Raw genomic sequence first — 21,661 nt, forward strand, 5'->3', positions numbered from 1 at the left:
ATATTATAATCTATTAAATCAAACCTAAATGGTGCTTGTACACAGTGCTTAATTTGTAAATAAAAATGTGTTGGTGCCTAAAGCTCTCCTCTGACACACGCGGCTGCTGCAATTAAATGTGCGAGCATGGAATACTGAGGCAGCGCAATCATAAAACCATCTCAGGCCTCTTTAATCTATTTACCGCCACTCTCTGCCCCTTTAGCTCACTCTTGCAGCTTTCTGCTTTCTCCCTTTGTGAAGTTTTTTTTATTTTTCTCTTCCTATGCATTTCCCATATGAGTCTTTTGCTCCCAGTAGATGCTTGAGGCAGAAAAATAAGTGCTGCCCTCAAAAATAAGTGCTGGTGCCCAGCATTGGAAACCACCAGTACAAATTAAGCAGTGCTTGTACAGCTCACATCCTGAACTAAGGCATTTAAAAGTGCTCTCATACTTCTTCTTTAAAAAAGTAGGCTCTGTGAAATAAAACATTTGCCTAGGATCAAACAGTTTGGAGAAGCAGAGAATCTGGTGTTAATTCCAAGTTATCTGGTTTCACTTTTGAAATTCAGCCACCAGGTGGATATCGCTGCTCGCTCTCTTTCCTTTTACCTCAAAGGTCACTGTTTGTCCTTTATTCTCTGCGCAGACGAAACCCGACACAGACAGAGCAGACCCGACTCAGGGCCCCTGAACCAACTAACAAGCCAAGGATGCATTTGTTTGAGGGGTGACGCAACCCAGACGCCCTCGCACCCACCGAAGCTACGCACCTGCAAATGAATAAACTACTAAATAAATGGATTCAGTTTGCCCAGTTGGAAAGCCAAAGTGAACAAGCTGTTTCACCCGTTTTCTTTCAGCTGCACAGAAACACACTCTGCTTCTGGAGAAAACAGCCTCGAAGATATTTTCTCTCAGCCCAGCTGAAATGTCAGGATATATACATCTCATCAAGAATGCTGCCTCTATTTCATATCTGTCACTCGGGGAGAAAGCAGTCTGATTGCTGAAATCATGTTTGTAAGGCACAGGGGTCGCTCATAGGCGAAACCGTGATTTTGTTGACAGTTCTATTTCGGCATCCCGTTTCTCTGCGCAGGCGCAGTGGGCGGCGGCGACCGCTGGCGGGCTCTCTTGTGACCCCCACGTGACCTTGTCGATCAAAGCTCACTCCACAGTGACACCTCCGACAATATGCATCGGCATGACCAGATCCCACGACCGCTGTCTGACCTGGGCCGCATCTGTAACAATCTATTGAGTCAGCTCATGTCTCTCGTATGTTTGTGTTTCTTCATGTGCACCCCCAGGCATGCAGTGGAGTGTGAGCTGTGCATCTCTGTGCAACGCCCGTAACTATGTGTAATCACTTGTACAGTAGGGATTTTTAAACCTATCACTATTAATGTCAAGGCAGAGTGTTGCTAGAGTGACCATGTGCTAGAAAACCAAATTGTTAGGGCACTCTGTACATGATAATTTTTTGTCTAATATTTACAGGTTTAGAAACCTTCGTCTTTAGGGTGACCACCTGGCACTGAGGCAAATTCTGGGCAGGACTGTAAAAAATTCAGGTCAAGGGGTCAAAATTCAGGACGAAGGGTCAAAATCCAGGGCAAAGATTCAAGAAAAACGTCAGTTTTACAGACACACCCAAGACTGGCCATGCCTCACTATATTGTCAGTGCATTTATTTACCCTTTTTTAACATAGCACTATTTATTCACTGTGGTCTTTTCGTGATTGCCTCCTGGTTGCTACATTCAGGTGTCACATTAGGTCCTTGTTCAGCAGTAAATTAATGCCCTTCAGCACTGTGTCAAGCCCATCACCCCTACCCAAATCTACCCAATCTTTCTTGAAGAGAAAGAAACAGCAACATTTTGATTATGTTTCTGAACATTTTAAAACCCCTGGCAAACAGTTTGGGAAACATTATGGTAATTAACCTTATGCTAGTTTAAACAAATTGAACAAAAATATCTGGCTCACCCCAACCGCCCAGGGACTTTCAACCTAAAATAAATTTAATGAGGCAGAGCAGATGATGTGGGCGACAATCTCAAACCTAATATCAGGATGTGAGGTACCCACAACTTGCCTGTAGTCTCACAGCACTAAGGAGTACGTCAGGTACTCTACATTTATCACAGAACTGGGAGCCAGGACTACCAATCAAAGATAATAAAAGAGGAGGATGAAATCGAGATCAAATGGGAGATCCACGGCAACTGATTCAAAGCGTTGTTGCTAAGAACTGGGTAAATAAGGAAGAGAAGAACAAGGTGGGACAATTCCTAAAATCAGACACGAAGGGTCCTCCAAGACTATCGGAAGGTATTGGGTACCTGGGGAGTTTTCTCTGCACACAGGAGATCAAGAGAAGAGGTACTCTCAACTGGTGGAACAAGCAACACCCATCCATCTTGGCAAACTCTTCTGGTGCAATGGTCCGCTGTTCGTGCTTGTGAAGGTTGGGCAGGGGCCAGACCACTTGCAAGGTTGTGCAAGGCAATTGCCTGCATTGTCCATGTCTTTAAATGGTTTTGAAATTGAGCAAAAGCCAAACTAGTGATCTGGGTTATCCCTAAGTGTCAAGTACATATAGAATCTTCAAAATATTCGGGAAGTAAATTGCACAAACAAAAAGTAATTTTTTTTAAATGTAATTAGTGTTTCTTTAATATATGGCACTGTTTTCCCCTTTATATACAATTAGATCTCAGATTGAACTGGAAACTAGTTACCTTTTGATACCTAGTGATTAATATCTACCATTCTCCCACTGATTTGCAGAATGGAAATCTCGTCAGAGCATCACAGGTCCTCCAAACCCAGTTTGCTTTTTGGTCTTCTCTTCTGATTTCTGTAGTGGGCCACGTGGCACTAGTGAAGATGGTGTGCTACCCCAATGATAGTATTATTTTGCAAACCTTCTGCTCGTCCTTCATTCCTTCTCCAGACACGCCACACATCTGATTTGGTCGCTGTGGCGCCGTCGGGCAGCTCTTTCCACTCTAAAGCTACCCGTGACTGCGGGTGGATTAAGTCTTCTGGACTTAGAATGCTATTATTCAGCTGCACAGGTCCAATTGGTGGCTCGCTGGCTTTCTGCCCACCTCCCTGCTTAAGGCTTATTGCACTGCTCATTGTTTTCTACTGACCACTCTACCGATCACCATCCGGGGCTATCATGCACAGCTTTCTTTTGCCTTGCTAGAACCTGTAAACTCACTGACACGTTGAAACCCTGTGCTCCTGCACTACCTTTGCTAAGCCTTCCCACTCGAACAGGACGGCTGTACTCAGAGCAACTCCATCAGTGGCATGCTGCAGGCATCTTAAAATTGGGGGATTTGTTTCTGGACAGTGAGCTACTAAATTTCCAAACCCTTGTGGCAGACTACCATTTTCACCCCGGTCAACTCCTTACTTACAACCACCTTAAATAATCATTAAATGCCCTATTTCATGTCTGCCACCTAGCACTAACCCTACAAGAGGTGTGCCAGAAGCTCTACACCACAGGAACTGGTGGTAAACTGACAGAATGGGTGTACAGACCTTTCCTGCAACATAGAAACCACTCCAGGTCTTCTCATCATACTACTTGGGTGATTGATGCGGCCAAACCTCTGCAAGATAAGGACTGGACTAAAATACTGGACTTTCCCCACAAAGTATCTCACGGCTGTCACTTTAAGTACATTCATAGAGCTTCCTTAGGAATGCATTCCACCCGTTGCTTGCCATTGGCCTTGTGGTTTGTAACTCACATTTTGTTGCTTTCAATTTGCTGGCTTTATTTGTTTTAGGCTATGCAGCTTGAGTTTGTCCCTTCCCTTACCCAAACCTTATTTACAGTATCCTTCCAAGTGCCCCCTTTCTGTAAACAGGCCTGTAAATCTTGTTCTTATCTCATCACATTTGCTGTGCATTCAAAGAACAAAGTCAAATGTCAGTCTCTGTCTTCTGTAGAACTTAGTGTTTACTTTTCTTTCTCTGACTTCAAAGTGAGAGGATTTATGCAACAATCTTGCTGGATACTGGGGTTAGGAAATAGTTTTTTTCTATCACATGACAACATATAAATAAACTTCAGAATATATCAGAATTAGAAGTACAAATTAAGCACATTTTTGTAAATTATGAACTGTGCTGGAAACAAATACCTTTATATGATTAAAACAAATCATTGCATTAGATGATGCAATTTCCACACATCATCGTCTGTGCACAGTATAGTTTGATCTGAAAAACTGTATATCTGTGCAAATGTAATGGTCATTTCAATCTATGTCACTCTATGACACTGCACCACTCTGCATTGCTGCACTCTCTGCCATTCTATTGTATGCCACTCTACTCCACTGCACTCTATGCTACTCTACCCCATGCCATTCTATGCCACTGCACTCTGCACCAATGCACTCTAAACAATTTCACTGTATGCCACTGCCCTGTACTCTGCACCACTGTCCTCTAAGCCACTGCTCTCTGCCCCATTCTACTACACTCTACATCATTGCACTGACACTCTACTCTGCAACATTGCACTCTCCACCACTGTACTGAACACCAATCTACTCTGTGCTACTGCTTTCTACGCCATTGCACTCTATGCCACTGCCCTCTATGCCACTCTACTCTGCATCACTCCAGTCTACGCAGCTGCACTCTACAGCACTATACTCTACTCTGCACTACACCACTCTAGACTACTCTATGCCACTGCACTCTCTGGCACGCAAGTCTACTCTGCACTCTATGCCACTGCACCACTCTACACTACTGCACTCTCTGCCACTCTATGCTACTCTACTTTTCGCCCACGTTACTCCATGCCACTGCACTCTAAACCACTGCATTCTACACCAATGCACTCTAAACAACTGCACTGTACCCCACTGCACTTTACTCTGCACCACTACGCCACTGCTCCTGTGCCACTCTACTCTACTTCACACCACTATGCCACTAACTTTTAGCCATGAACAGCAGCCACTCTGGTGTGTAATATGGCTAAGACACATTGGCAAAGCCAACAGCTCTTACGTAAACGAGACCTATTGGCTTTGACAATGTTTGTTAGTACTATGAGGTACAGAGGTCCCTGAAAGAACTATGAAGTCCTTATTTTAAACATGACGCCTCGTCAGGGGTAGTAGAAAAACAAGGGGAGTATCCTATCACCCTCACCTGCTTAGGATACTAATGAAACAATGCTCACAAAAAAGGTATAGCAGGAGAGGGACAAATTAAATAATTATTACACAAAACCAATAATAACTCTTGGTTCGGAGGAATACAACTATTTTCCATTATTTATTATATTTGTAAATGTACACACACATCTCAGGGTCAGAGGAAGACTTCCTATCTATAAACAAATGACACTACAGTGGAACTATATACACTAATCTATACATATTTACAAAAATAACAGACATGTGAAACACATAATACATATGATATAAAAAAAATGTTTTTATATATATATGTGCCCTACTCCAACGATTTATAGAATAGTCACAAAACAAAATACAGTAAACAAAGTGATCAACAATTATATGGTAGCCAAGGATCTTGCAGCCAGCTGTATACTGCCTTAATTTTCTTTATACAAGGTAGCAAGTAGTGCTATATAAGTTATTTAACAATGAATTGATTATTTGCTCAGACTCCTTGGACCCATTGAGGATATGTCGACGCGTTTCAGCCTAACTACTCAAGGCCTCATCAGGACTGTTGGAGAGCACTGGCACCACTATAAAAATTAAAAAAACACACATTATACGCAACCCTTTACATTCATCTATTCCACCACCTAACACCAAATGTGCCAAATATTCAAATCAGAATACCTCTACTAGTCCCTTGTTTACAATTCCATATTGTTTTAGACACCGCCTGTCGTGCCCAAATAGACACTCTAGAATATACTATATATCCATAATGCATGCCACTAGAAAGTATATGCACCCAGGTGGCTGAAATTACCGGATATGCAGACTACGACCACAAGTGCCACTCACAAGTTATAATTCATACCTTCCCTTACAGTACAATTATGGGACGTACACAAGCTAGAATACTCAGTTTTCAGATGCTAAAAAACGGAACACAAGAGCAGGATTAATCTCCATAGGACCAGCTACTGTACCATCGGAAAAAATGCTAAAGAACACCAAATGGTGTCTTACCTATCTACTGGCACCACTCGTATACACACCGGCGACTGTGTAATGATTTCATCGTGTTCTACAAAACATCAAAACACCGAGCGCATGAAAATCTATTGCAGTCTAAAAATAAATATCTGCGTGTGCTCCAAAGCCTACACAACTCCTGTGTCATAAACACTTACTTCTTTTAAGTTCTAACTCACGCCACGAGTCCGCAAGCTCCGTGTCAATACGCGCAGATAGAGCACTGCTCCTACTCTTTCAAGAGTGTCGGGACCTATGGCTCACCCGAAAGAATCTATAACAACAAACGACGGACTACCGCTAGCCCACGTCCATATATTTGAATTGCCTGATCTAGATGCCATATTGTGGAGCCCGCATTGGTGCTCTCCAATTACTCGCCTCTTATGCCAGTCTGATTGTGTATTCGTGATCTACCATGGAAACCTCATCTCTAGTGGAACACAATACTGTAATTCACATCATCCCTTCACAAAAATGCACAATCCTTAAAGACGTGCCAAGCTCTTATTCCATAGAGAGTTTACTGCAACAACCCTCTTGGAATTATTGGGCACCCACTAAGGGCCCTCCTTACTCTTATGTTTTACTCATTATTTCTAAAAATGTACTCGAAGTAGAACTACCATAGTATATCTGGGATCATTTCTTGAAACTTGCATCTGGAACCACTCCCAGTGATTATGTATACATCTGATAATTCAAAGACCATCCAAACAATTTTTTGTATCAAACTTGCTTTCATTTCAACTTGTCTGTAATAATAGTAGTCTAATTATAAACCAAACATAACTATACTACGATGGCAAATTCACACAGTTTGATCTAAACATCTGTTGCGTCACCTAATTAGCGACCATGCTTCATCACAATCGTTAAGACCCGTTTTGGCTGTTTGAAATTTCTCGATCATTCTTGCTTCCAGCTTCAATAGCCTTGTCAGAGTTGGAGGACCATCCATCTTTGGTTGAATAACAGCCAGCACTGTCCATTGAATATCGTCTGCTTTATGTTTTAGTTCCAAAAAATGATCAACTAGCGGTGCACCTTTTATGGTGCATTTAATCCTTGATCGATGTTGGAGAATCCGACTTTTAACTATTTGTGAAGTCTGACCAATATATGTTCGATTACATGGGCAAGAAATACAATAAATGACATTTTTAGTGTTGCAATTTGAAAAATCAACCTGTGCATGCCTTCTCCCATTTATTGTTACTTCTTTTGAGTCCAATGTGAATTGGCATGCAATACACTTGCCACATTTAAAGTGTCCTTGCAAGGTAGGCAACTGAAGCATTGTCCTTAGAACTTTTTTCTCTGTTTTATTTTGGGCGGCTTGTACCAACTGGTCTATCAAACTCCTTGCTCTCTTAAAGGAGAACAGTGGTTTCTCTATATTAAGATCTTTAATGATCCGCCTATTCCTTTCAATAATTGTGCGTACTTTGTTAGCCTTTGGGCTAAAGGTCAACACACACGTGAGTGGGATTTCAGTCGTTTGTTTCTTAGGTATCAGGAGTGTTTCTCTAGGGGTCACCCAGGCTCTTTTAACTGCATTTTTAACCAACTTCTTTGGATACCCTCTCGCTGTTAGTTTAGAAACCAATTCTTCAGCGTGAGTATAGAAATCGTTCCTATCTGTACAATTTCTTCTTATCCTGAGAAACTGGCCATATGGAAGATTTTCTTTGAGAGTTCTCGGATGGCCACTAGAGTAGTGTAGAAGTGTGTTACGGTCTGTGGGTTTTTTATACAAACTAACTTCCAATCTACCATTCCTGGCTAGAATCACCAAGTCCAAGAAATTGATTTTACATCTATCCTTACTCATGGTAAATCTGAAATCAGCAGCTCGCTGGTTGAGTCATTCAAAGAAAGTTACTAGCATGGCTTCCGTCCCTTGCCAAATCATTAGGATATCGTCTATATACCTGAACCATTGAGAGATGTAAATTTTGAAGGGATTAGACTGCTCGTAGATCCATTTATGCTCAAAACAATCCATAACCAAGTTGGCAATTTCTGGGGCAAAGCTGCACCCCATTGCTACTCCTTTTACTTGTCTATAAAGTTTTTCATTAAACTTAAAAATATATATTTTTAAGCATAATGAAGCCAGCTCCACAAGAAAATCTGTGGGAGTATTGACTGGTTCCGTATTAGCATTTAGTACCTGCCTGATGATTTCTAATGCTTCGTCCTGTGGAATATTAGTGTACAGGGATTCTATGTCAAACGTGACAAGAATCTGATTGTCCTCACTATATGCTAAATTTTCAAGCTTGTTAATAATATCCATGAAATCTCGAACGTAAGCTGGCGTTTTCACTACAAACGGTTTCAGGAATACATCCACAAATTGCGCAAGAGGTTCCAGAATGGAGCCGCATGCAGAGACTATTGGTCTACCTGGTGGATCTTTTGTATTCTTATGGATCTTTGGAAGGATATAAAAACAAGGGATCCTACCCTCACTTTGATTGAGGAATTCAAATTCCTTTTTGTTAATCCAACCATGATCTCTAGCTCTCTGTGTCATTTCAGTAACCAAATGTTGAACTTGTTTTGGTGCATTAGCAGGCAAAACCCGATAATGTGTATTATTGTTCAACTGCCTCATCACTTCTACATTATACTGTTCTGCTCCCCAGATCACAATGCCGCCACCTTTGTCCGCCGGCTTAATTACGATGTCCTTATTTTCAGCAATGTGGGCAATAGCTACTTTTTCTATTTTGGAACAGTAGTCTTTAAAGTATGTTTTTTTAGAGTTCAGGAGATCTAGTTCTTTGAGCACTAGATCTTCGAACACTTTAATTTCTCTGGGCATCTCATTTCTATCAGGCAGAAAAGTGGATTTAGGTTTAAGGCCACTATTCGAGCTGGCTTCTAGTGGAGTAGTTGAGCTAAAGAAAGATCTCAATCTCACTTTACGCAAAAAATTAAATACTTCTATTTTGCTGTCTATGGGGTCTTGATTTTTTATTGGCACAAACGACAGACCCTTACTCAAAACCTGTTTCTCTACCTGTGACAGGGAGTACGATGACAAGTTATAAATAGGGATGGCATCTTCTGATTGCATTATTGCCTCCTGTAGGCTCTTCTCCTTGTTCTGAAGAAATTCTGTTCTTGGAATTGACCCCTGGGGATACCTCCTCCTCTTATCCCTCTGCGATTCCCTCTGCCTAAAAAAGGGTATGTCGGATGGGGTATTGCCTGTGGTTCTAACTCAGAATCAGAAGAGGTGTCTGAGAAAGTAATAAATCTTTTGCGTGATCGTGTTTGGTACTGTAAATTTAAATGACTAGGGTTGTTATTCTTGTAAAAATCTGTTTTTAGGTAAGGATAAACGATCGTAATGTCAATTTTTTTTATATCTCGTGACAATTTCGTGATTTTTTGGTTAACCGTGTTTGTCATTACACAGTCGCCGGTGTGTATACGAGTGGTGCCAGTAGATAGGTAAGACACCATTTGGTGTTCTTTAGCATTTTTTCCGATGGTACAGTAGCTGGTCCTATTTAGATTAATCCTGCTCTTGTGTTCCGTTTTTTAGCATCTGAAAACTGAGTATTCTAGCTCGTGCACATCCCATAATTGTAAGGGAAGGTATGAATTATAACTTGTGAGTGGCACTTGTGGTCGTAGTCTGCATATCCGGTAATTTCAGCCACCTGGGTGCATATACTTTTTAGTGGCATGCATTATGGATATATAGTATATTCTAGAGTGTCTATTTGGGCACGACAGGCGGTGTCTAAAACAATATGGAATTGTAAACAAGGGACTAGTAGAGGTATTCTGATTCGAATATTTGGCACATTTGGTGTTAGGTGGTGGAATAGATGAATGTAAAGGGTTGCGTATAATGTGTGTTTTTTTAATTTTTATAGTGGTGCCAGTGCTCTCCAACAGTCCTGATGAGGCCTTGAGTAGTTAGGCCGAAACGCGTCGACATATCCTCAATGGGTCCAAGGAGTCTGAGCAAATAATCAATTCATTGTTAAATAACTTATATAGCACTACTTGCTACCTTGTATAAAGAAAATTAAGGCAGTATACAGCTGGGTGCAAGATCCTTGGCTACCATATAATTGTTGATCACTTTGTTTACTGTATTTTGTTTTGTGACTATTCTATAAATCGTTGGAGTAGGGCACATATATATATAAAACATTTTTTATATCATATGTATTATGTGTTTCACATGTCTGTTATTTTTGTAAATATGTATAGATTAGTGTATATAGTTCCACTGTAGTGTCATTTGTTTATAGATAGGAAGTCTTCCTCTGACCCTGAGATGTGTGTGTGTGTACATTTACAAATATAATAAATAATGGAAAATAGTTGTATTCCTCCGAACCAAGAGTTATTATTGGTTTTGTGTAATAATTATTTAATTTGTCCCTCTCCTGCTATGCCTTTTTTGTGAGCCTCGTCAGGGGTAGTAAGCACTACATAAATACATTTACATCATAATATAGGCTGCTACAAAATGCGCAAATACATTTTGGTTAAATAAAAAAAGTGCTTCTCAAATACAGATTTGAATAATATACAGTTTATACCTACTACTAACATTTTTTATAACACTCCATTAAAACCACACACTCCACAGCTCACCATTACAGTACCTCTCTAAAAAAATATCTTTGCCATCAGAAAGCTTCAAGTGACTTCTTTGATTAAAGTTAATGCAGGTTTTTCAAGCTCCCTTTGCATTTGTAGATTTACCAGTTGCTCAAATTTGCATTTCTTTAGGGTAGGAGACACCCTGGCAAGGCAGCCTTTTCTTATATGTCTGCTCCTCCCTCCCTCAGAGTACACGAGACTCCCTGTCCTTCAATCCAGCTGGGGATCTGCCCGTAATTTCGCCCTGCCATCCGTTGTCCTTTTGGTGAAAGGCTAAAATTACAGACAAATGCCGTCTGTGAAGCCTTTCATCACGGCAAACGGACGGCAGGGCTAAATTATGGGCAGTCCGTGAAATTTACGGACGGGTGGTCACCCTACGTCTTTCAATCTGTTTAGAACTATGACAGAGTACATGGTGGTAATGTTTGAGTGTTAAATGTTACAGAAGAGGGGCACATGTCTCTAATTTCCACTAAAGAGCAGGATAAGTAGAATTATACATGAGTGAATGAATTGTGGTTTTAATGGTGTTTTATTGGGATCTTTGTTCGTTTTAACCTTTGATCTTAATTATCAGGGTGTTTTAAGAGTTTTCTGTTTTAAAAACCAAGGTCTAAATTAACCTGTTTTGACTGACACCAAAGAACAGGTTTTGGATTGCTTAAAACTTGTGGTGCTGTTAACGAAAATTCACTAATTACTCCTACATATAATGCTGATCTGTCAAGTGACTGACCTGCATGTTGGGCAAAACCGCCTAGTATAGGGAAAGGATTCGCCGATAGTGCAGGGCTCCCAAAAGTATGTTTTTTCATATCTCTGCACTGAACATTGTACTCTGCCAATAATTAAAAACATCTGAACAAAAATAAGACGCATATCACTTCACTCTATTTAGTGGCTTTTGCCGGTTTGGTGAAATTCTGTCCAAATTTTGTGGAAATTGCTAAGTTGTTTCCTGTGTAATGATCACACCATTATTTTATGCCACCGTTCGGTGACACACTACAATCTTTCTTTGTGAAATCAGCCACATCCAACACAGTGAACAATCTTATAGCAATTAGCAATCTAATTAGTGAATTTTTGTTAACAGCACCACAAGTTTTAAGCAATCCACAATGCTCTGTGGGCTACTTTTACCAGAAGCTAAGTTCCAATAAAAGTAGCCTACATTGCATTGTTAGCAGAACTAACAATTTATGTCTCTCAGCAGAAAATAACTACATTATCATGGACAAGGAATTGCTAGCAATCAAGGTGACATTTAAGGAGTGTCCCATTACCTTTTGGCACCGCACCATCATGTGAATATGTACACAGGCCATCTCATGTTGACAATTCCACCCAAGCCTTAACAGCTTGGCAACTAACATCATCCTTCTTCTTGATTGACTATGAGTTTGTCATTGTAGAGGACCAACCATCAGAACAATGCCTTATCCTGAAAAGTGTCAAAGAAATTGACTGACTTCTCCAGCACCCCAATTGCATCATTCACGAAGACCTGTTTGTCATGAAAAGTGTTAATGGATCAGAAGGTACCACTGAGCCTGACAATTGCTTCTTTTCAAATGACAAGAGAAACATAGCTATAACGTTTCCAGGTAACATGACAAAGTGGGATAGGGCAGTCATGAACTCAACAAGCAATCATAAACCCAACAGAAGCAAAGCAACGGGTCTCAGAAGACCACAAACAGAAAGAAAAAGGTCTAGCATAACACATCAACTGATTGTATTCATCCATCTCAGGACTACACTAACTGATGGCTCAGTGCATGCGTGAACCTCACCAAGTGGGAATTCAGGGTATCCAGAATGCTAGTCCTACTACAGTGTTGTTTCTAGTGGACTTACATTAAAACAGCTGTCACAAACTATGTTAAGAAATATGCAAGATTTACCAAGCAAGGCTTGTGAGTCTCCAACTCAGACCACACCACCCTTTCCTTGGCATAGCGTCTTCACAGACATTTATCATAGCGTTGCCTGCAGACCCTGGCCATGACACCAACTTGGTGGCAGAGGACCTTGTATCTGAGATGAGTCCTTTCAACCTCTGCAAGATAAATCAGTGACTTCTTCCTTCAGCATGTGGTGTGACCACACACATTGCCCACTTGTGGCATCTCTGATCGAGGGACAGAATTTGTTTTCATATTCTGGGTATCAATCTGTGCCGCTTTCAGTATATAATTAAAGCTTACTACTGCGCAGCGGCTGATTGGCAGATAGAGAAAAGAGCATTCTAGAGCTGGGGAAATATCTTGGAACAAAATAACAGAGCAAGGGTGAAACATTTGTGGTTGGTGGAACTTTGTTATGCTAACCGTTTAGATGTGTGTCTCTTCTGTTTATGTTCCGCAAGCGTTCCATTGATGAAAACAAAAAGGTTATAAAAGGACATAAAGTCTTATTCAAAGGCATTTGGTCTGTGCTTTATTCAAGTCCATTGTTTTTCACTCACTATGCTACTTGAGACAGACATCAGCCATATGAAAATCAGCCTTGGCCCTCTGTCACAAAGCACTCATCTTGTACTCTGGATCCAGTTGTAGCAATTCAGTCTTCTGCCTCTAACCACTACCACCACTGGCCATACACAATACAATATGTGAGATGGATAGTAGAAGCAGGGAAAGGGGAAAGGGATAAGAGAGAAAACAGAGAGACTGGATATAACTCTGTATCTTCACTTTGCTGGTTACCTACAGCTGCAGATTAGAATGGATATCTAACAGCAAATAAAGAAGGGTTTAGCAATCTGTCATAACTCCTGTATCTAACGTCAACAGTGAGAGGTTACCATCAGGACGAGTTTCCGCATGGTGCAGTTACGGTCCTTTACATGTTATACTACTCACGATCACACCTATACAAAATGGGCAAGGTCCATCACAGGGTGTGCAAAAGACTGTGGTCAACATTATTCCTCTTTCCATGTCCTTTGGTATTTCCCCAAGATCCAGGACTATAGGGCGGCGATAGAGAGAGTGCTGACACAGGTGGCGGGTCTCCAGATACAACAAACTGTTGAATGGTTTGTGCTCAACATCAGGGGAGAGGACACGACCAGAGACGTTTTAAGACATGGGAAAAGTGGTCTGTGGCCCAGAGCCCCAGCCTTTCAGGCCCCAATCAATAGAGCCTGCTCTGTTCTGCAGAGTCTTGCTCTGGTGACCTTGAATAATTCTTAAACAGATTGTTTTCCTTTTTTTAATGTGAGTGATGTGTGAGTCTATTACAGACATTTTGCAGAGAAATGTTGTGCTTGTTTCATGCAACATCCATTAAAAAGTGTCAGATTGGTAGGGTGTCGCAAAGAATATCTGCAGTAACATTAGTGAGATGCGGCTCTGTTACAATACTGAAAGCGCACGTCACTATCCCTGTATATTTGATGTAACAACTTTAGAGTTTGGAAAAGTGAGCTTGGCATTGTCAGTGCCCTGCCCAAAGAGGACATGAAAGAGATGAAACTGGATCATAAATTCAAAGCTGCTACAAACAGAGGCCCTCAAAATATGTTGGGCCACAGGCCCCGAAAAACCTTAAGATGCCCGTGGACATGACAAAGTATATAAAAGTGTGGCTGTCACTGGGCCTGACAGTAGCGAAGTAAAATATTGCCAGGCCATGGGGTTGGCAATTCTAGCATCTGCCATAGACTGGGCACAAGACATGGAGTGGTGTATGATGGCCGAAAAAGGTATAAGTAGGGATAGGTTGCTCTAACAAAAATGGGAAAAGATATGGGGGCATGGAAGACTTACCAGGGTATTTAAGAAAGTAAACAGTACATCTCTACTAAGAGCTTCTATTATGCCTGGATCCAGGGTGGGTAGGGAGGGGAAGAGGAAAAGCGAGAAAGCCTGCTGTGCCCTTTGAGGGGTAGACAATGATGCATCACAATTAGACTCTGCAGGTATGATGGCAATATGTGTTAATGCGTTGGTTTGTAAACTGAAAAACGAAATAAAAGGAAGTTTAAAAAAATTGTGAGAAGACATATCTCTCATATACATATATATGGTAGCACACTCGCCACAAGAATGAAATCTTCTGCATCAAACACACAGAAGGTGAAAGGAGGAAAACTTGCAAAAACTCTTAACCACTGCCAATTGCTCGGGTAGCATTCCAACACATCAAGCCTTTGCCCACCATGCCACCTCCGTTTGGACCCAGCCATATTAATCATTCTTAATCTTGTCCCATAACAAACAGCCTAGCTCAAACTGCCAGGCCGGGTCCTCCCCAAACTGAAGCACAAGCAACCCAAAACCACTTTTGCCCTGATTGTGGCTCGTGAGTTTGGTGCAGCTTTGTTCCAGTGGCACTGTGAGCACAGAACCCGTGTCGGGGCATACCCTTGCTACTTAGGGTGGTACATCAAACATATAAGAGGTGATGGGATGAATGGTTAGAACAAGTCTAAACACTGGCAATTGCTCAGGGAAGCATTCCAACTCATTGTTACTTTGACCACTATGCCACCTCAGTTTGGATCCAGCCATTTGCAAATCATTCTTGACCCAAATGGAACAGTCCAGCCCGAACTGACACTGTGCACACATTGCCAGCCTTCCCTTTTCAGCAGTAACCGTAGTATGGACATCTTGCCCACATTCTCTGAGGCACCAATGGGAGATCTGTTCCTGACATCCTGCTCCAATAAGAACTGTCTGATCAAACTGCCAGATTAGGCCACCTTTGAAGGGAACATAACTGTAGACCATTTTCTCGCCCTGTATGACACGTCGGACATAGATCAGCTGTATGCAAATCAGCCTTTGTCCTGCTCCAATTGGAACAACCCAATCCAAACTTCCAGGCTAGGTCCCTCTGAAAGGGACCCCAAGCAACCCCAGACCGGTTTCAGCCTACTTAGTACTCATCAGTTAGGTATAGGTTGAGCCCCTTCGCACAAGTAATATGGGAACCTGTCACACTGAGGCAGTGCTCAATTTGTAAATAAAAATGTGCCGGTGGCCAAAGCTCTCCTCTGAAACACAAGGCTGCTGCAATTAAATATGCAAGCTCAGCATATTGAGGCACCATAATCCTGAACCCATCTCGGACCTCTTTAATCCATTTACAGCCACTCCCTGCCCCTTCAGGTCACACTTTCAGTTTTCTGCTTTCTCCCTTTGTGACACTTCGCTGTCTTTCTTTGCTCCGTCTTTCCCATATGTGTCCTTTGCTCTCAGTAAATGCTTGAGGCAGAAAATAAGTGCCGGCCCTCAAAATTAAGTGCTGATGCCCCCACCGGAAACCACCGGCTCAAATTAAGCACAGCACTGAGATCATTGCACTTAGGAAAACAAAACATTGATATGTGAAATTCTTCCTAAAACTCCCAACCACTGACAATTGCTTGGAGTTGCGTTCCAGCTTATCACTTGGCCATTAAAGACAGAGACCAGCCTTATGCAAATCAGCCTTGGTTCTGCTCCGGTGGGAACAGTCCCGTCCCAACTGATAGTCCAGGTTCCCTCTGAACATGAGCACAGACTATCAGAGCATGTGCTCCTCAGTAAATGGGATGATAAACTTAAATCGAAGCATTATCATTAAACATGGCTAGGTACATGCTGCAACAGAACTAACATTACATACCTCTAAACTTCCATATATATGGTCAAAGAAGCATGCATACTTGTGGTCATAGTTATGTTGTGTCTGCCTTACCATGCCACACTAAAAAGGATGAGAACGGTGCTGGACATTCCAGTTGTGGCTGTGACGTCACAGGTGGAGAACCAAGTAGAGGAGCGTTTGTCACTCCCAACCAGGCGCTATGCAAAGACGATTATTTCTCTTACGCTGTGGCCTGTGACATCTGTCACACCAAGCTCTGTCCCCTAGAAGTAGATGACGGAGAGTGGCAGAATACAGAATATTATGGTCACCCTTCATGTGAGCACTTCCAGCAGCGAGAGCAAGTGACGAGTTACTACTTGACACTACTGCCATTTCTCTTTCGACTGCACAACACCGGACCAGAATACCTCAACAGATGGCTGTCCTTCTACACCCCGACCCGGCATCTCCGCTCCGCCGACCTCACCCTCGCAACTGTCCTACGCGTCCACAGAACTACAACTGGCAGTAGCTCATTCTCGCACCTCACAGACAAAACGTGGAACACTCTTCCCACCCACCTGTGCCAGACCAAAGACCTCCTTACCTTCAGGAAACTTCTCAAGATCTGGCTGTTCGAGCAGTAGCAGCACCCCCTCTCCCCCCTCCTCCTCAGCGCCTTGAGAACCTCACGGGTGAGTAGTGCACTTTACAAATTACTGATGGATTGATTGATTGATGAAGCATTTCTCTCCCTCCATACAGTGCTTGGCTATTTCCAAGTAGCCTTTCCCTCCCTCTCAGCAGGCACAGTGAGCGATAGGCTACTCCTTGACACTACTAAAATGTCACTTTACCTGTAGCATTTCTCTCTCTTCCACCAGTGACAGCAAGTGAAAGACTACTTCTTGGCACCACTACAAGGAATTCCATTTATTTGTCCATAAAGCCTTTCCCGCCTTTCTAGCTGGGACAGTGACTAACAAGCTGCTTCTTGACACTACTACCATGTGTTTTCCATTTAGCCTTTCCCTTTACAGCTGCCACCATAGTGTGAAAAATCAAAGTTAGAGGTTTTACTGTGTCTTTTTGCTTCCAATGTTAGCGAACATTTGGGACGTTGCTGATCTGGCACTGGGTGTGCAATGAAAGAAGATCCTTAATCGAAAGCTGGTTGGCTAATTTGTAGGTGATGGTAAATGTATGGTGGAAATATTAAATGCGTGAAATAAGTGCAAACTCTCACCTCGATGGGGCCTGCTGCTCCCAGAAGATTGCTCAGAATCCAGGATGATGTACAACTAAGCACGGCGCTGACCCGGAAGAGCAGACTGGAAACATCCGCTTCTCAGAGGAAAAAATCTGAGTACAGATAAAAAAAACACTTCTGAAGGCAGGCAATAAATAAGCAGAGAAAAAAGGAAGGATAACTGGATGAAAATAACAGCTCTGACGGATCCTGAGCGAGCACCAGAGAAGCACCGTTACCACGTGGCGAAGCTGCTTGAGCCTGCTTATATGGGCAGCCTTGACCTGGAATTTCCATGAGGCTACCTGAAAAAAGGTAGCAAAAATTGTACTGAAACTTAACACTCCACGTCCCCTCGCTGAGGCCTGACCCATCAGGTAAACGCCTATGAAGTATTTGAACTAGTCAAGGAGCATGAGCAGAGATAGCTGGCGCCCATGAGTTTTCAGAAATGGAATATCCTTACCATGCAACTCAACTACTGAAGTTTTCCCTGTAAAATTCTGGAATTGCAAATACAGTTAATGATAAATCCTTAATTTCCCTATACCATAACAGGTTTGAGCGGAGTCTTCAAAAGTTGATTTAAAAAAAACAAAAAAAACAAGAGGATACATCGTCCAAGGGGGCTGTCATGTAAGTTTGACAGTAACTGGGCCTAACACTCTAGAAACGTGGAAAGGACTCAGAAACTGAGGAGATCGTTTCAATCAACTCACACTTAACATTGCTCTGGAGTAGCATCCTGATGGCTGCGTGCATTCTGGCAATTCCTATCAAAGCCTCAGGTTGGGCTCTCCCTATCATTCGTGACTAGTGCGAGCATCTCCCTCCAGTTCATCACGGACACTGGTTCCAGGCCTGTTTATTTCGTGGTGGTCTGGGTGCTGTAGTCCTGTCTTCCTTCCATTTACTTAATTAGACTAAGACACTTGACACCAATGGTTTGAGGGTGAAAGTCCAGGCCTGGAGACAGTGTTCCCGGAGCCCTGAAGTGAGGATGTCATCCTATTTGTGATCATTTTTGTGGTGGTTTTGCTGTCTTTGACACTCATTGGTATTGAATAGCATGCATGCATCTCTCACATGTACTAAGTGTGTGCACTGCTGTGGGTCCTCTATCACTGCATGCAACTCTTTCATTAGCATGATTTACCTTCTAACCTTTGTAAAGCTCTCCGCCCACCAGTGGGGGGTGCACCAACACTTGTCCTCCACCTGCCCCACCGCACCCACACCCACACCCACATCACACTACACCGCAGAGAACTTCACCGGCTCCCCATACACAAGCACACACACTTGAAACTACTCACAAACACATACAAAGCAATACACAACACAGACCCCGCCTACTTCAATAGCCTCATACACTTCCACGACCCCTCTAGGCACCTCCGATCTGGGGGACTCTCATTAGCACATGCACCCCGCGCCAAGTCTCACATCTCCCCCAAAGCCTGGAACGACTTGCCACAGCACATCAGAGCCTCTTCATTGCTTCTTTACTTCTGCAAGAAGCTGAAGACTGGCTGTGGAGTCCGCTGCCTACTTACCTGTGAAGAGCCTGGATTCCCGCAGGAATATCCTTAGTGCGCTATACGAATAGGTATAACATAACATGACATAAGTGGGTCTTGTCTGAGCTACAGAAAACCACATTATTAAATATGAATAAACAATATATATAATAACTGTACATGCAGTTTTATACAATTTAACAAATAAAAGGATTTTAAAAAACAGTGCTTAATCTGAGCTGGTGGCTTCTGGGCCTCGGTATTAGCACTTAATTGTCAACCCAGGCATTTCTTGCAGTCTGCCACATAGGGGCGCTGTTTATTTAATTTAGAGATTAGCAACAGTTGCTTAGTAAGTCAATATACATTAAAAATGACTAATAAATGCCGTCCAAGTCATTCTAATAGCTTTGTGGGTCTGGAATAGTCTGAATGGCCACACTTGTAGGCGTGTGATGGTCAGTAGTTGTGTTAGTGCTGGTTGGGGCAGTGGGTGGTGCAAGCTGCAATGTCTCCAGACGAGGGCCCAGGAACTTATTTATTTATTTTCACAAATTAAGCACCGAAAATAACAGAAAAGGTTAATGCTTAGAAAACAAACTAGTCAGCTGTCAAGCAGCTACGCTTTTTAGCTAATGGGATTTTCCATCCCATACATTGGCGCCCTTACTTCGAAGGTAATAGTTAAACTACAAGTCCCAGAATGCAAAGAAAGGATGGCTAAACTGATAGGACTAACAGTGCCCACAAGCATGGGGCACCGGGCAGAACTGGAAATGTGTCCACGTGAACGAGTTTCAAAGAATGAACAAGTGCGGCTGTGTTCTCGGAGAGGCAGCTGGGAATAACCCCCGCACTGCTCAGCAGCGTGGACGTGGACGGCCGACTGCTCTACAATTCATGAGCCACCGTGTAGGAATAATAGCCATTATTATGCAAAGAGATACTACTTTATCTGCAGCAAACACGTTCACTGCTGTCAAACAAGAGGGGATGTTTACCCTGTTACAAAGATTCATATCATATCTCATTATATTTTCTTTGTTCAGCATTATAGCGCTTCTGAAGCAACGGCGCAACAAAGGCCCCTGCAGCCCTGGCAGCGCTGAGCGGGCACTGAGCTCCAGGGACCCCCCTCAGCACAACACATTGGCATGAGAGCGCCTGGCGGGTGGAGCTGCCGTTCAATGCGGCCTTTAAATTTGAGTGAATGCAGAAAAGAAAGTGCGTTATCTGGCGAAGCACCGAGGGCCTCATTTAGACATTTTTGGCGCAGCTTAGCAAGTCACTTTGCTGCTCTGCCCTGTGTGAACAGGAAAGGGCAGGAATGCGCCGTATTAATGAAATATGGCGCATTCCTGTCCCTTCGCCCTGCGCTGGCACACAAATTGGTGCCTACTGCCAACACAGGCACCCTTGCACCATGGTGTACGGGTGTCTGCATTGTCGGCACAATTCTTTTTGTGCAGGAAGAGATACCTTCCTGTACAAAACCAATCAATGGAGTTGTTTCCTCTTTCTGCAGCACGCACAGGGAGGCGTATAGTTTTGACGCATTCCCAGGTTGACAGCTCCTTGTAAATCTGGGAATGTGTCAAACCCCATAGGAAAACCCACTGCAACGCTCATGGAACGCCTCCTTGACGTAGAGTAAGGCTTACCTTATTCCATATTATGAAGCCACGCATGCATCACCTCATAGATATGAATGTGAGGCCTGCGCAATTGGAGCGTCATAAAAAGTGATGCTCCTGCGGTGCAGGCCTCTTGTAAATGAGGCCCGAGCTTTCATTGAGGGAATGTAGGTTTAATTCAAAGAGTACAAATTACGTAAGTAGCTTCACATACGACTCATAATGTTATTGTAATTATTCAAAATCAAATCGGTTACAACTCTAATCCAGTCTTTACTGTTTAGCTACATAATTTTACAAATATTTATACACGGACTGCTTTTAAGTCCTGTCTTCTAGTCATTTGCCAGCCCAGTACTATGCCAGGCCCTGTGCCAATCTATCTCTGCGCCATCCGCCATGGCTTCTTGCCTTTACCTGCAGAGCTCATACAGTACCTGACTGCCAAAGTCCGTAGCTAATAAAGTCCCTGACCACCTCCTCTCCTCCTCTTCCTCCACCTCCCGATCTGGTCCCTCTACCTCGGGCTAAAATAAAATAGTTCATATAAATTACAGCAACATTTCAGAAAAAGTGCTACATTTCCAGTGGCCGTTTCTTCTTTAGGGTGGTGGTGCATGACCCCACTGCCCGGTGTGAACCAGGGAGGCAAACATAAAATGGCATTGAAAAGATTTAATTGTTATTTTATTTTTACTGGCGCAATGTGCACTGCAGCACCAGCCCCGAGCCCAGAGTCATGCTGGGCGTGTCCTTTGCTGCCAGCAAAGGACAGAAGCAGGGCCAACAGGATGCTCCAAAGTGCGCATGTCACTTTGGCCAGCTGTTTTGCACA

Source organism: Pleurodeles waltl, chromosome 2_2 (genome assembly GCF_031143425.1).
Source record: "Pleurodeles waltl isolate 20211129_DDA chromosome 2_2, aPleWal1.hap1.20221129, whole genome shotgun sequence".
Taxonomy (NCBI): domain Eukaryota; kingdom Metazoa; phylum Chordata; class Amphibia; order Caudata; family Salamandridae; genus Pleurodeles; species Pleurodeles waltl.